Source organism: Anguilla anguilla, chromosome 3 (genome assembly GCF_013347855.1).
Source record: "Anguilla anguilla isolate fAngAng1 chromosome 3, fAngAng1.pri, whole genome shotgun sequence".
Taxonomy (NCBI): Eukaryota; Metazoa; Chordata; class Actinopteri; order Anguilliformes; family Anguillidae; genus Anguilla; species Anguilla anguilla.
The window spans coordinates 62530546-62545654 of NC_049203.1; the positions used below are offsets into that span (position 1 = coordinate 62530546).

At 42.3% G+C, this 15109-nt stretch overlaps 1 long non-coding RNA gene across 2 annotated transcripts in view; it reads right to left on the minus strand.

Annotated features, from left to right (window-relative positions):
• The window catches only part of LOC118223147, a 93650-nt gene extending 85401 nt beyond the window's left edge, over nucleotides 1–8249 (minus strand). For both annotated transcript variants that reach the window (XR_004764407.1, XR_004764406.1), the window contains exon 1: nucleotides 7806–8249. This is a non-coding gene — a long non-coding RNA (uncharacterized LOC118223147). The remainder of the gene's footprint in view (nucleotides 1–7805) is intronic.
• Between the last annotated feature and the right edge of the window lie 6860 nt (nucleotides 8250–15109).

Below are 15109 nucleotides of genomic sequence, written 5' to 3' on the forward strand. Positions count from 1 at the left end.
TCCCCTCGCTGTCATAAATGCTGATTTCCAGGACACACAGGAGGCAGACCAGACTCGAGAGTCTCGTTGTGAACGTCGGAGGTCACCGTTGGACCAGGGAAGTTCTGGACCAGCAGACGGTCGATGGCTATTATAAGTTTTGAAATGGGAACTGGCTCTCTCCGTGTGCCAGGGCATGGTTAAATGCCAGAGCTCTCCTTCTTTGTAGGAAATCACTTGTTAATTGATATGCGCTTTTGCCAATGTAAAACAGCCCACATAGACCACAGGGCATAGAAATTGCTCTATATATCTGTTTAAGTGGGGCCAGTTCAGTTAGACTTCCTTAATGCGTCTCAGTTAATAGAGAGGAATATTTAGCCTTCAAAGGCAGCCTGAGTTCCCCACAGCCTTGGTGTCTCTCTTCTCATTTTTTTCTAGGGCACAGGCAGCTAGCCTTTGCTGAGAAATTCTCCAGAGGTCACTCATTAATGAATGAATGAATTTATTAATCATGCCTTAATTATGAAGGCCAAAAACTTACTTTCTCTTCCGAGCGCGTGAACTGGTTTCTGTGGCATGAGCAGCGGCATTATTAATTACCACAGACACACGTGCATGCTGCACTAATCTCGGAAAAATTGGAACAGATTGCTACAACGGCAATACGGCCTTAAGAGAGGAATCCAGCGATATCCGGAAGACGCATTCCTCCAATGCTGAAAGCATGAGAGACAGAAGTGAATTGAAAAAAAAAAAAAAACAATATAATCGCTTTATTGTTAAAGTGTTGTAATTAGGGGGAGGAGTCTAGACAGGGTCTTCAGTAGAGAAACCCATAGGACCCTTTTCATCTCCTCTGAATCCTCCGCGGACTAGTCTGAGCTGTATGAGTTAATTCATAAAGGATTTTTTTTTGAAGCCCTGATGGTTTTCCCTCATCAAAGAATGCCTTTCAACAAAAGCATGACATGAAATGGCAAGTCATTCAAACCATCTGCGAGGAGGAGGGAGGAACGGTCTACCAACTCCGACTGCTCCTCCGAACTCGGAACAAAATGAGAACGGCGAGCAGCGGGACCAAAGATTTTGGCACGCGTCTGCCAAGGCCCCGGTGATGTCGTAGCTCGCCTCCTTCCCATCCCGTTACCATAGCATCCATATAATGAAAGAGCAGATGAAAGAAATAAAAAATAAAAATCTTCTTTAGAACACAACCCTTTTATGAGCCCCGTGATACACACAGCAAATTAGCCAAGTCGGTGGCAGTGAAGACCGGGGCTGCGTTTGTGTACAGGGCGATAACAACGGCCTCGGTGACCGAGAGAGGGGATTTGGCTGCCCGGTAATTGGGAGTCTGAAGTTGTGGCGACGCCGATGGGACGCCGGGTCCTTTCAGAGGAGCCCGGACCCCCTGGCCTCTGCTTGCCCGCGCTGCCATTGCCTACCCAGCCCACAGAGAGGAATTTGAATTTCGGGGCGATAGCTTTCTTCGCTCCCCGCCGCGCGCTTTTCATAAATAATCATTAAAGTTCCGGCGACTGAGGTTGCCGGGAAACAGGAGGCTGAACCTTGCTGCCTCAGCCACCGCCACCGCCGTGAGGTGGCGAGCGGTGCCAGACAGTCCTGGACATCTTTCAAACTGAATAACTATCATCAACCGACATTAGAGAAACTCCACTGTGACCTTTGACCTACATACGATGGAGAAGCCTTGCAGATGATTGGGCCTTTTACCAGTCTGCTCTAGCACTTGTAAATGCAGTCCCAAAAAGGGGTCTCGGCAGTTGTTGACTGGACCTCGATGTGACCCACACGATTCTGCTCGGGCCACTTTGCTAGACGGGACAGTGATTAAACAGCAGCTCTTTCCAGGCCTAGGGAAATTGGGGACAGACTGGACAAACTCTTCCATTAACCCTTTAAGGTGTGAGATCACAAATGTGTGATTAGAATGTTCTTAACAGTAACAATCACTACTGGTAATGGACAGCAATGGGGTTCTAGAACACCAACTTATAATTCTGAAAAACCTTCCGAAACCCTACTCTTCAAAGGTCTAAGGTGCTCTGGCCACATCAGCTAGTCTACAGTAAAAGAGGTACTAAGTGAACCATATGCCTGTATTTGATGATTACATATGCATACCTACACATAAGATAGGATGTACTACACTGTCCCTTTAGAGAGAAATTTGCTTTGCATATCAATGGAGTGCAGTTGCACATACAATACTGTACATCAGATCATCAGGAATTATTTAATAATGAAGGACAGATATTATACACACACTCACACGCGCACACACAGACACACACACACACACACACACACACACACACACACACACAGTGTGCCATTCCCCCGGCCAAGCAGGTTTACATTAACTGCACGTTGCTAATGGTGCAAATGCACAAGTTAATTTCAAACAGGCTGTAGGGCCGGAGATGGGAACACGAGGACAGTCACCCGTCACCTCACTAAATGAGTGCATTTGTCTTGGGTTCCAGCTAATTGGGTGAGGCCATATAACGGCATATAACGGTATGGAGATGGAAAATATTGCTAGGAGTTATTGCACTTATTGGCAATTTGTATCAAATGATTCTGCCAAGGTTTCCGCCCTGACACAGTCATTTGTATTAAATCCTGTTATACTGCGCTTCGGGGACCAGCTCCAGTTTTAACGCATGCTGCAGAACACTGTGAGCACCGTTTGTAATGAGTCCCATCATTAATTAATGCCGCTTGTTTAGAGGCGATTTGATAAATTTCCTGTGTTCCTCGGTTCTTCTCGCCGCCACACTCCGCCATAAATGTAAATTCAAACGTGGAGTGATTAGCTCCAGCTCCCCACTTAAAAGGGACAGCTTTGATTGATTCGCCGCCGATGAAACAATGCAAGCTCGCGCCGCTTTTCTCACTGCGGTTTGCCGGAAGATGAACACAGCCGCGCGGTTTTCGGACTTCGTACTGTCACTTCTTCGTATTTCTGATAAGATTATCACTTGTGTGCCTGACAGCCTTTTGTTGCAACTAGAATAAATTTTTTGCCTGTAGGCTGGTGACCCCAAACTTGACTAACACAATAAATCAGTAATTGCCCACCTGCCTATGTTTGAGTAATAAATCAAACACTTCGTACATTCTGTCCTTTTTCTTTCAGACAGAATGTGAAGTCTACTACATAAAGAGTATGTAATTTCAGACACTTTATCATCTCAAAGTACAGTTGTGATGGCTGAGACGTGATATGAATCCTACTGCATGTTATCACAAGTATATCGTTGCTTTTAGACTAAGGACGTTTTCATACAAGTCAGAGCAGAGGTCTTCTGTAGGTCATTAGAGAGCCAGAACCTGTAAAATATCTCACCAGAAAATCAAAGGGCATCTTGGGCCATTTTCTAAAAAAAAAATTTTTTTTTTTTTTTTTTTTTTAAGTGATTAATTGATCTCCCATAAAATAATTTATATATCATAGTAATTGCTGGGAAAGTATTTAACATTTTTGGTGAAACTCACAGAAAATATTTCTTGCTTTTTGTGAGACTAATTCCGGAATACTTGATAGGTCAATCAAAACGCTTGTTGTGGGCTTTTATTTTATAGAATCACCCAAGGTCATATTTAAGCCAAATCCAAATCCTGGCAGGTTTTATAGTTCTATTGTTATATAGTAGCATTTGGCTGGTTAATTTCTACCACAGACTAAAAATGAGATCACTTGCATCACCCCATGAAGCCACCTCTACTCAGACTGCCACACTTATTCATACATTTATTCTCCCAGGCAGAGACTGACTTCCTGACTATAGCCTACAGTTGATTAGGTATATTAGTTTCCAGCTGTGTCTTTGTGTGCAAGTGTGTGGTGTGGGTGTAGTGTAGCATGTATGTGTGTGGGAATGGGAGGGGGGGGGGGGGCATATTGCCCGTAGCTACACCTGCTGTTATCACTACTGAGATGGTTTCCCAGCAAAAACATGGGCAAATGCAACCTCATGCCATTCTGTCATTACCTCCTGTCACTCTATCCCCGAGGGCTTACAGAAACTTAACTCAACTCTTTAATTCAATTCAACGTTGCTCTTGGGCAAAGGTATCCCATTCACCTCTGTGTATTCCAGAGAGGGTCATGAAGAGACCAATACAATGGAAAAAGCCAAGGGCCATTAATTCTGTCCCATTTACCTTTGTTTGGGTTTCACTTACCCCTTATATAAATTCAGATCCAGCCAGTAAGAGCAAATGAAAGGAGTCTTGTTAGGCAATAATGATTCTGCTAATTGCTTCAGGATTTCACCATTTTCTTAAAGTCAAGGTCAAGAGAGACCGTTAAGGTGGAGAAGGCTCTCATTTGTATGCTTGAATTAAGAGGTGGTGATCTGGTGCCAGGAGCTGGGGGGGTGGGTGGGCAGGGGGAGGGTAGCGATGAAATAAATAGTATAATTCTCCTGGCAACCAGTAATGTCAACTTACTTTGATTGAAGGCATTCCAAGTAATGGGGCCCAGGGCGCACAGATCAGTAGGAAGTAAGAAGCAGAGAAGAATAATGTCTACCAGGGCCACAATGGAAAGGTCAAGGACATCATACCTTGTCCTTGTAGCTAAAATCATGGCCCACCCCCCCCCCCTTGAGTGCCATTTTGATTCCTGTGTCATTGTTGGATGTGTTTTGCCCTTTCAATCTTTTTCCATGCCGCCGCACAAAAGTACAATGCTCAATTTGGCCTCTGTGAGTCAATCTGAAAGGTTTGGCTATTGTTCCAGGCTTTGATTGCCAGGTGTTTTATTCAAAAGAGCCTCCACACATACCCTCTGCTTCTCTAACCAAAGGGCCCCACGAAACTGCCTTTTGCCCCCCTCGCAGAGAGACATCAGGGGTGAGCTTGACAACTGGCTGGACAAAAGAGGGCACTGCCGTCACGGCCGTTTCCATGGATACTGCCACTGCCAGTGCTACCAGAAGCCCTTGGGCAGCTTGGGGCCGAGCCCTGTATTACTGCCAGGGAGGATGGGTGATCTTTCGAAACATTATGCCCTGCCACTGGTGGATCACCCAGATGACTGGGAGGATCTGCAAGTATGAGAGTATCATCACACTGTGGTTTTAGAATAGCCCTCCCAGTCTCCACACCTGTGATGGGTTCAACATCGGCTTACAGTCAGTTTCACTGGAACTCAAATTTCACGGCTCAGCCTTTACCAGTGGCCCATTTGAAGAACCACAATGGTTCTGATAGTTCTACTCCCATTAGGATTCATGTCAAACTAATGCAGATAAAGAAATACACCAATGAATTCGGAACACACACAATCCTAACCTTTTTAATGATATTGTTTCATCCTTGTGTTAGTTTTGATAACCAGCTCAGTGCTGGCGATGTTGCCTCTACGGAGTTCTGCCATTTGTGACGCTCAACAGGGCCTCAAATTCCCCAGATCATCTGTTCTGGATTGCCTTTAACGGCACCTAAGGTCATTGTAAGAAAAAAGGGCAGTTACAACTTACAATATGACCTGGCATGTAGTTTTACTGGAGCTGGAAATGAACTTTTCTCTGAGAAAAGTTGAGAAGTAACAGATGCCTCCCATGTGCATTATGCAGACACTAACAGCTGATTTATAAATGCTGGTTTTATCTTCTCTTTTAAGCACACTCTAGGGGCCTTTTAACTTAGCCTTGAGATGCAGAATCCAATCACAGTCTATGATAGTTATTTATTTATATTTCCAGGTTTAACTATTGGCCATTTTTACAGATACAAAACAGTGGAGCTTAACCAGCTCCCATTTAAAATTAATGGACCCAATGGTATCTTTTATATCTTGTAAAAAGGTGGATTATTCTAGCTTTGCTAAATGGGGCAATATCTTTTAAAATTTCCTTTCCTGGTCAAAGGTCATACAATATTGTGCCCGTACATGCAATAAATAAAATGAGACTTTTTAAATTTTGTGCAGTACAGATCTTATTTATACATACATTTCACTTTTTTCACTTTTTCTTTCTTTATCATTTAATGGATACTAAGAAGAAATGCCTTTTTTTGAAGAGTATCCAAGTTCACCTGTTGCCATTTTAACTTATTTTGGCATTTAAACATCACAAATCCGACTTCTCTACATGGCTGAAAAATCGACTTTTCTCACTGAATGGAATTAATTCGTACTTCCAAGACCTTTCACATTTAATTATCAATTAAGCGTTTACCCAACGTTTCATCAGCAATTTTTTATACCCACGTGATTTTCTTTCTCTAGTAATAACTTCAGTGCCCCTCGCCTGTGTCTCCTGTGCATTTAGGGGATTGTGATACAGACCTTTTCCCTTAACACTGGTAAATTTAAGCGACAAATCACACCACAGCTAGATGGAACAGATGCCTTGGCATGTTTACTGGCTGATAACTAATGGACAGTATTTTATTTCAGTTTCTTGCTTTGGTTTCACTGCAGTCAAATGCAAGTCTGACACATTAATCAAACACACATTTTTTTTTAGCTTGCACAATAAACATGAGGTGTGATATTCAGAATCCATCCAGACTCTGCAGGTCGTAAAATATTTAATATCAAAGGTAGGCTAGTAGATATTGCTTCATGTCTTAAAATATTTGTTTAAATAAATAAATAAATAAATAAATAAATAAATAAATAAAATATTCAACCATCTTAACCTAAATTGAAGGCAAGACTTTCTCAAAAATTGTCCAATCTTTAACCATGGTTTATGTAAAACCTGCAGGAATCAAAAAATCTACCATGTTACTCATCAAAAAAAGGGAAAAAGGTAAATGAGAAATAATGGTACAGTAACCGAATGTTCTTGAGAAGCCTGGCTAACTGATATCAGATATCTCTCAGCCTCTGGATTCTGCTATTACTGTGTGAGGAACATTATATTGCAGGCTGGTAAACAGCAGTAGCATACCACACAGGCAGCAGTTGATAATAAATTCACTTTTGAACACGGGGAATGCAATTTCAAACACCGTCTTACATATGTTCCAAATTACCGCCGTTCATACAAGGTGTGCTTGGCAGTTAATCGCAAATTTACTCTACGAGAAGCACAAACAAATGTATAAGGCAATAGAAATCAGTTTCATAATATGCACCATCTTCATACTGGAGATTTACTGCTCTACATCATTAGGCCGTGTCTTAGCGCAAGGGGAACCATGCACTGTAGATATCAGTCTTTGGTCGATAACGATAGAATAAAATAAACAAAATAAAAATTAAAAAAATAAATAATAATAATTATTATATATATATATTATGAAGGCATCTACTAATAGATGCTATCACAGCAGCAATGGCGTATATAAAAATCCATCGTAGCAAAATAAATAGTTAGCCTATGCGATTTTTATATTACTCCAGTCTTTTTTTCCCATGTTATAGGCCTACGGACAAAGAATAGTATATCGGTATACATATGAGGGGAGACTGTATGATGCAGCCGGTTAGGGAAGCCGACTCATTACAAACTGCATCTGGAAACGCCAAGCACAGGTGTGCGTCATGTATAATCACGTGTTGTCATCCAAAGCACAATTAATGCAGCACAGTAATATAAACTTAGTTACGGTATTAGGTATTGCACCCAAAAGATTATATTACGAATTGTTTCCTAAACACTGCCGCTTCCCCTGGCTCCATAGTCTTCCTGGTAAGTACCTACCATATCTTCTTACTAATATCTCAAGTTTAACTAACGGCTAAGAATTTGGGAGAGGATCAAAATCTTATGGTGGACTGTGTAATGGCGGATGGGTTGAGGGTGCAAAACATAAGGGGAAAACCCCCAACTTACCGGCTTTCCATCGCAGACTCTTCGATTTCCATGGAGCCGTCGTCGTTAGGTCACCTGGACGGCGCAATGTCTGCCCTTGGTTGTAGTTTGTTTTTGCCGGTTATTTGGTGGTGAGGGAAAAGGTGAAAGAACAACGGGCCCACGCAAAGCGCACAGCTACAAGCGAAAGGGAAATAAAACAACCACTGTGTCAGAGAGTCAACGTTACGAGCTAAATCACGAGAGCTTATCAACTGGAAAACATGGCGGGTTAAGGTGAATTCAACTGAACAACCACACTGGGGGCCACCCCGTACAATACGCGGTTTAGCCCCACTACTGCGTGGGACAATTATTTTTCAGTCCATTTGTTTGGCCTTCAGGTACGAAGGAGAAAGAATCCCGCTTCTTACTGTCTCACTCTTATTTAAAACCGCCGGCCATGTCATTTCGTTCCCTTCCAGACCCCACATCCTTTTTGAGCCGGCGCAAAAAAAAAAAAAAAAAAAAAAAAAGGCGGAACCGCTCTGCTGCATTTTACGTCCCACAGCTCGTGCCAAAATAAATTCAAGAAAAAATCGCACAAATGGAGTGTGTAAGTGACCCTAGCTCCTGGGACTCCTAACACCTAGTATACAAATAAAACTCTTGAAACGTTAAGTGCACTGTGAATGAACAAATGCTATGAGAGGGCTACTGCTCTGGGGTGCTGAATTGGAGTAGAGGTTCAGCTGAGGCCCTGCTTTTTGCAGTCCAGAGTCCTTAACAGAGTCATAACGCGGAAACCTCAGTTCCCAAACCTCAGTTGCGTTCGTATGAAGTGTTAGGTACAGTTAGACTGTTAAATCAATCAGTTTGATACATACCAAATAGGCTTTTGGAAAGTCTTTTTTCCCCCTCTGCATAATATGAGCGTGGATATACCCAGTGCTTTGTTAATCCACCGGTCAGCCTAACAAACACACGCAGTGGTTTGTTTACTGGTCTTCAAAAAAACTGTAGAACATTCAAGATTCAGCATGCGTGCTCTTGCGCGCACAAACGCTCATCACAGAAATTTCAGACATCTGATAATTAATACTCCAGTTTAAAGTAATGGAATGGGAATCAAAGTAATGGAGGAGACCAGAGCTAATTAATTTAGTTTGGGGATATAGTATTCCCACAAATATTGTGCTTAGTATTGTGTATGTGTTGGGGGAAAATATTTGTTCTGTACAAAAGTTTCATATTTGTCAAAATTGTAGCCCTTATTTGATCTGGTATCTAAAAATGAAAGAAAAGCAATGAACCACTGTTTAGGGGCCAACATTGCCCTTTTCTCTTAAGATATTACATTAATTCTTCATGCCGTTAAAGCATAATTGCTTTCTTGCTAAACAAACAGGGGCATATTTTGTTTTTCTTCAGTAAGTATTTCTCCAAATGGTAATTACCTTTCGGTGAGACAGGGTAAACAATGATAACTTGTGCTAAAGAGGTGATGAAATTTAAGTGAATAGTTAATGTGAAACCTCGTTGTTTTCTTTCAATTCAAAATCCTAAACTGCATATTTAGAATGTATTCTATACTTTCATCCATCTATCCTGCTGTGTACTAGGATGGTGTGTAAACTTGTTTGTCACAAAGCAGGCAAATATTATGCAGCCAGTTGATGATTTATTCAAACAAACGCTGGAAAACCTCGCTGAGCGAAAAGGATCCACCATCACTGTAAGCCACTAGAGATAAATCCTGGCAGCACCTATAGCTGCAGCCATTGGTTTGTATCTACAATGTTACCTGCAGAGATTTACAGTAAACTTGTATTTCAGTGGTTGTCCTCCAAGGGTCCCCGTAGGCACAGTTAAATGACTAATTGTACAATTGAGCTTCTTATTGAGACAACAAAAACAATTAGTTGATCTAATATGGGGAAAGTCAGGATGGAAAGAGAACATGAATGGAAGTTTCTTTGAGCCAGTGGTCCACGGTCTTGGTCATGGAGAACCGTAGGGTTTGCTGGCTTTCCTTGTTACTCAGAACTTGAGTAGAATAGCAGTTGACTGGTTAACTCAGGTCACCTGGTTTCTTGGATCTGAATCGGTCACTGATCTTAAAGGCATACTATACAGGATTTTTACCTTAAAAATATTATAAATTAACCATGCTAAGGCATATCTGTGATGCACTGGCAATCTCTTTCTTTATATACTTTTGCCAAGTTTGTCCACCTTTACCGGTGTTTGTTATTCTAAAATGTGTTTGGGACATTTCTGGGTGTGGCACTGTTTTCTGTGTGGGGAGGGGTGGCTTGTAGCTGCAAAGCTAGCTAGTGAACAAGTCCAGATACAATGAAGCAAAAAAAAAACAAGTCAACAGGGCTTATTCAAGAACTAGAGTTAACCTTGGAATTGCTTTTCCTCTGTGGCATCAGCTGAAGTTCGCCAAGGGGATTAAAAGGAACACAGAGTTGACTTGTTTTCTGTTAGACCTGTAAGTAACATTACTGGCAATGTGAAGCTGGCAACAATAAGGACATTTTACTGAGGGTCTGAAATTTTCACATTTAAAGTTCCAACGATAAAACTACCATTACATTCAACATAATTGAATTAAGCTATAATTTAATCTGCTCCTTACTGTTGCTCACGGTCACTCATTTCACAATATTAACATTACCTCTTGCTATCCAAATAGATACATTAGGTGGGGTAACTTACTCCGCATGAGTGGGTGAGGTTGAAGACAGAGGAGGAGACTTCATTGATTGTAAACACAGGCTAAGAAATCCTGCGTAGCATGCCTTTAAGAAGAAAAACAGCAGGTCTGTGGCCCTCCAGGACCAAGATTGAGTATCACTGCAGTTAAAAGAAAAATGCAGCCATATAAAGCAGGGGTGTCCTATCCTATTCGAAAAGGGCCAGTGTGGCTGCAGGTTTTTGTTTCAGCTCTAAGGCATCAGATTCTACTTAAAGCTTTGAGAGGTCATAATTAGCTAATTAGTTGAATCACAAATGTATTTTTTTTTAAGGTTTTTTGTGCAAGTTGAAGATTGTATAAATGCTACCATTTTCCACTGCTTCCAACAAAACTTATTATGTCCCTGTGCACCATTTAAAAACACTGCAGCATGTTCACGGTAGTAAGTTATTGAACTGAATTTAAGACATGTAGCTTGTAAATGTCACTGCCAATCATCATCTGTGATGGTGGAGGATATGACAAGGTGGATCTGTTTGTTTTCTAGCTAATATACAATTTACTGGAAATGTCTTGAAACCAAAAAGTCTTAAAATATGAATATTATCATGAACATTCAAGCAGCAAAACAAGGATCATGAGAGCTCTCAAAAAGTGGCTAGCTAGCCAGTATTTACCAGCTGAGTAGGTCTAACTGCATGCACATATTCATTATTTTAATTGGGGAAGATAACTTCCTGAACAAATGTCAAATTTATTTCATATGTATGTGGAAACGTTTAACAGTGGAGCTAGTGGCACACAAAATTATGTTTTTATAATGACTTGTCATCATGTTTGCATTTTTATCAGAATACATTCCTGACCACTTAAGGTATTACATTCAATCAGTCATTCAAAAACCAAGATTCATTTAATTGCTGAGTAAAAGGGCTAACTTGTGAGAAGGTCGGAAAAGAATTCCGCTGAATGGCTTTAAAAATAAATAAATAAATAAAATACAGCTTCCTCTGCAGTGGCAGATTGACACACCCAGTTAAGGGGGGGAGAGCGGTGTTCACGCTTGGAACCACATGCAGCCAAATGATGTCAGCTGGACCGAGCTTCAAGCATCACAGTGGGAGATTTCTTCCCCTGTTAAGTGGTTCGGGCCTTTTAGCAATGCGGTTATGTCACTGCCCGTGGCACTGCAAATTGGGGTTAGATTCCCAGTAGGTTCACAATTCCGCCTTTGTTTCATCTCCCCGTTGCTGACTCCACACACTTAAAAGATACAACTTATTAAGCTGTTATGGTGTCGGACAGTGCTCTGACGCTACTTGCTCAGTATATTAAAGTGAACTTAGATAAGCTCCTCCAGCTCTGAATGAATCTACAAATCTCTTCAGTGGAAACCATTGCCTTTCATAAAAGGAGCACAGCATAATTCCTAGACATACAAAATGATTGCTTTTGGGTGATCGGAATTGTAATTCCGAGCCTCGCTGTACTGAAAATGTATTGCCAGGAGACAGAAAACACTCTAAATTCCACAATATTCCTGCGCAAACCGAATGTGTGGTTAAAAATCTGTTATTCGTTTCTACACTGATTCGGTAATCAACACACAGCACCGGTCTCACTTCCTGTTCTGCATTTGAAATGTGTTCAAGGCCAATCTTTAAAGAATAATCAGTGGGTTGCTTTACAGTTATAATTTTCTTCAACATGTAAGCAGCTCTTCAAGTCATTTCAGCACTGGGAAAATTCAATATGTGTTTGATCCTAAATCAGCTGAAAAGTACCTACTCTACTGCATACATCATACATTTTATTTTGTGTCTGGCTAAAGCACCCAAGCAACCATCCCTGGTTTGGCTAATGCAACATTCTGCATATTTTTGTTTTATTTTATTTTTTTGCTCTGGGATTGCTGACAAGCTTTTAGCCTAATCAGTCTACAATGCATAAGATGTGAAAATAATTAGCTGATATTGTACAGCTGTTGTCAAAGGACCATACAGGAAATTCAATTGCATTGCTTGCACACCACAGGGAAACTACACTTATTAAATGGGCCCTGCAGTCAAAATCTATAATTTATCTATACCTTCCCAATTCTTCTCACTGACTTTACAGGAATATCTCAGTGCTGCTTTAGCTTTAGCTCGAGCTGTTTCCCACCTCCAGGGTGGTGGAATGTGGTGGCTATCAACTTGCGGCTAGACAACAAAGCATCTCAGTCACCAAGGCGATGTTCCATACACATTATGGAAGGTATACAATTATAGATTTCAACCGAAGGATTCCTCCAAAACCCACTCTTATTGAGTATGAGTCTATAGTTTTTCTTCGCCCCCCCTTCGGCTGGTTCATTCCCCATGAGTTTGCTTAGCGTTGTTTTGATGAGAAACCAGACACAACGTAAACAGCTGCCAGATATCGCCACCAGTTCACAAGGTTATAGCAGTTAAAAGGAGTTTACTGGCCTAGCCAGGGGACTGCTGGGTAACCGGTACTGTGGATATAGCACTTCTGTTGCCATTTCAAAAAGTTTAGCTTTGTAATTTACATTTGGGTTGTTTGTTGCTTTCCCCTGATTTATTTATTCATTCATTTATTTTTGAAGGTTGCCATTTTCCGGAGGGAAGCTGAGTGTACTGTCGACCAACACAAAAAAGACAATGTTAGTGCACCCGGGCATGAAAACATGGTTCCAATTTTTACTCCTTCCCGGGACTCGATACTGAGGTGTACAACTACTGCCATCTTCTGGCTTCTGAAAAAACAACCGAAACTATTTTACTGAACCCTAAGCGATTACTGAGACCAAGGCTTCACGTCAGATTATGACTGGGATCGATGCTGCCCATAAACTCCATAAAACTTTTGTCCATGCCAAACACATTAAGTTTAGCACTGTGTGGTTGTCGTTACAGTAACATTTTAGCTACACTTACAGTAGGTGTACTTGTGGCAGATGCAAGACCGGAAAGGAAACCGTGGCCAAAGCAGACCTGTCCGCGTATGCTCCGTCCTTCCTGCTCGATCTCTACAAATTAATTTAGTTTTTGGACGAGACCGCCATTTTGGACAGACCACTGCTTGTCTCCAGACACACTGTTCTCTCTTCTATACCAGGCAGAGCTGAGAACACCAAAGGGGGTCACCGTAACACATGGCAGTGGGGGGGGGGGGGGGGGGGGGGGGCGACTTGCCGGGGTAATGTTTTGTCACGGTGCGGCCGGCGCTCTCGCGACTGACTTATCTGTCTTCGACTGCCGCCTCAGGCTGCAGGCGTGACAATGGTAGCCGTCATCCTTCAGCCGCTCCCGGAGCGGGAAGCGAGACTGCAGTAAACACTCGCTCTCTCTCCCGCATTGTGCCGTCAGCCCTAAGCGACTTGTCGCCTTACTGCAGAAATAGAATGCTCTGCGGGACTATTTATAAGCTCTGAAAATGACCCTTAGGATCTGACTCACTTCAGAAGAGCCAAAACTAGCTTCCTTTTTTTTTTTTTTTTTTTTTTTACCAAAGTATCAAGCACTATAGGCCTATATTAACTGTTATTCACTTGGTCTTAAGATGAGTCATGGCCCTGTACCTGCCACACGCGAAGGCAACTGCCACATTTGTTCTCCGTCGCTGCTGGGAAACGATCCGTCACGTTTTTTCTCCCCCCGCAGAAATGAGTTGCATCTAATTTGTCGCCGTCCGTGAAAATCAAAACGCGATGCATTGCGGTTATTTCGGTTAAATTTTTAAACTCGCGGAGTCGCTGGCCTAGTTTTTCTACCCCGGCCCCATGGTGGCACCGCGCTGCGTGGTCCACAGCTGTGAGGGGGGGACCGGGGGCCGGGCAGCGCCAGGCCCGGCTGCCAGACGGCTCGTCTAACAGACTCCCGCACGCCCAAGGCTCGGTCCCGACCCACTACTTCTCCCCCGGCCAATCTGGAGCCACCGACAGTCACTGCTGCACCGCCGCGCCAAGTTGCACGCTAATGTATTCATCTGCAGCTGCTGAGGGTGGATTAAGAGATATGAGCGTTTTCTCTCTTCCCATTCCCAGCCCCCTCCCCCTCCCCCTCCTTCACCTTGCTTCCTGTAAATATCGCAATATGGCCATAGGTCTCCTCGATGCATCAGATCAGTTTTACATTCTCGCTTCGGTGGGATGGCGGGTTGAGTAATTACATTATGAATACAACACCTATGCAACCCTTAAAAAAAACACCACAGACTCACCATATGTCTGTTTTTTTTAAACTCCCTTGGCCAGTTGTTCGCCATGAAAAATCTCTCTGATACAGGCCTTTCTCTATTTATCGTTCGCTTATATTTTGCCGCTTTTTCTTTTAAAACAATGAAGACATTTTGAAGTTTTGCTTTTCCTCACTCTATACAGCAGTTTTTGTCTGTGCGCTACATAGGGATGAACAGATGGCTCGAATCAGCCTCGCTCGCTCCAAAACTCTTTTAGCAAGGTGTTGTGAGAAACTTGGGAGTAGTTCTGACCTCACAGGGAGATGGGTGCTAATGTGGATTAACAGGCAAGAGCGACTTCTCAAGTGTGATGCTGAACACAAAAAAAAAAAAACTGTTTCTGTGGGAATATCAATCCTCATTAATCTACAGTTGTCAGCGTAACAAACAGAATATGTTA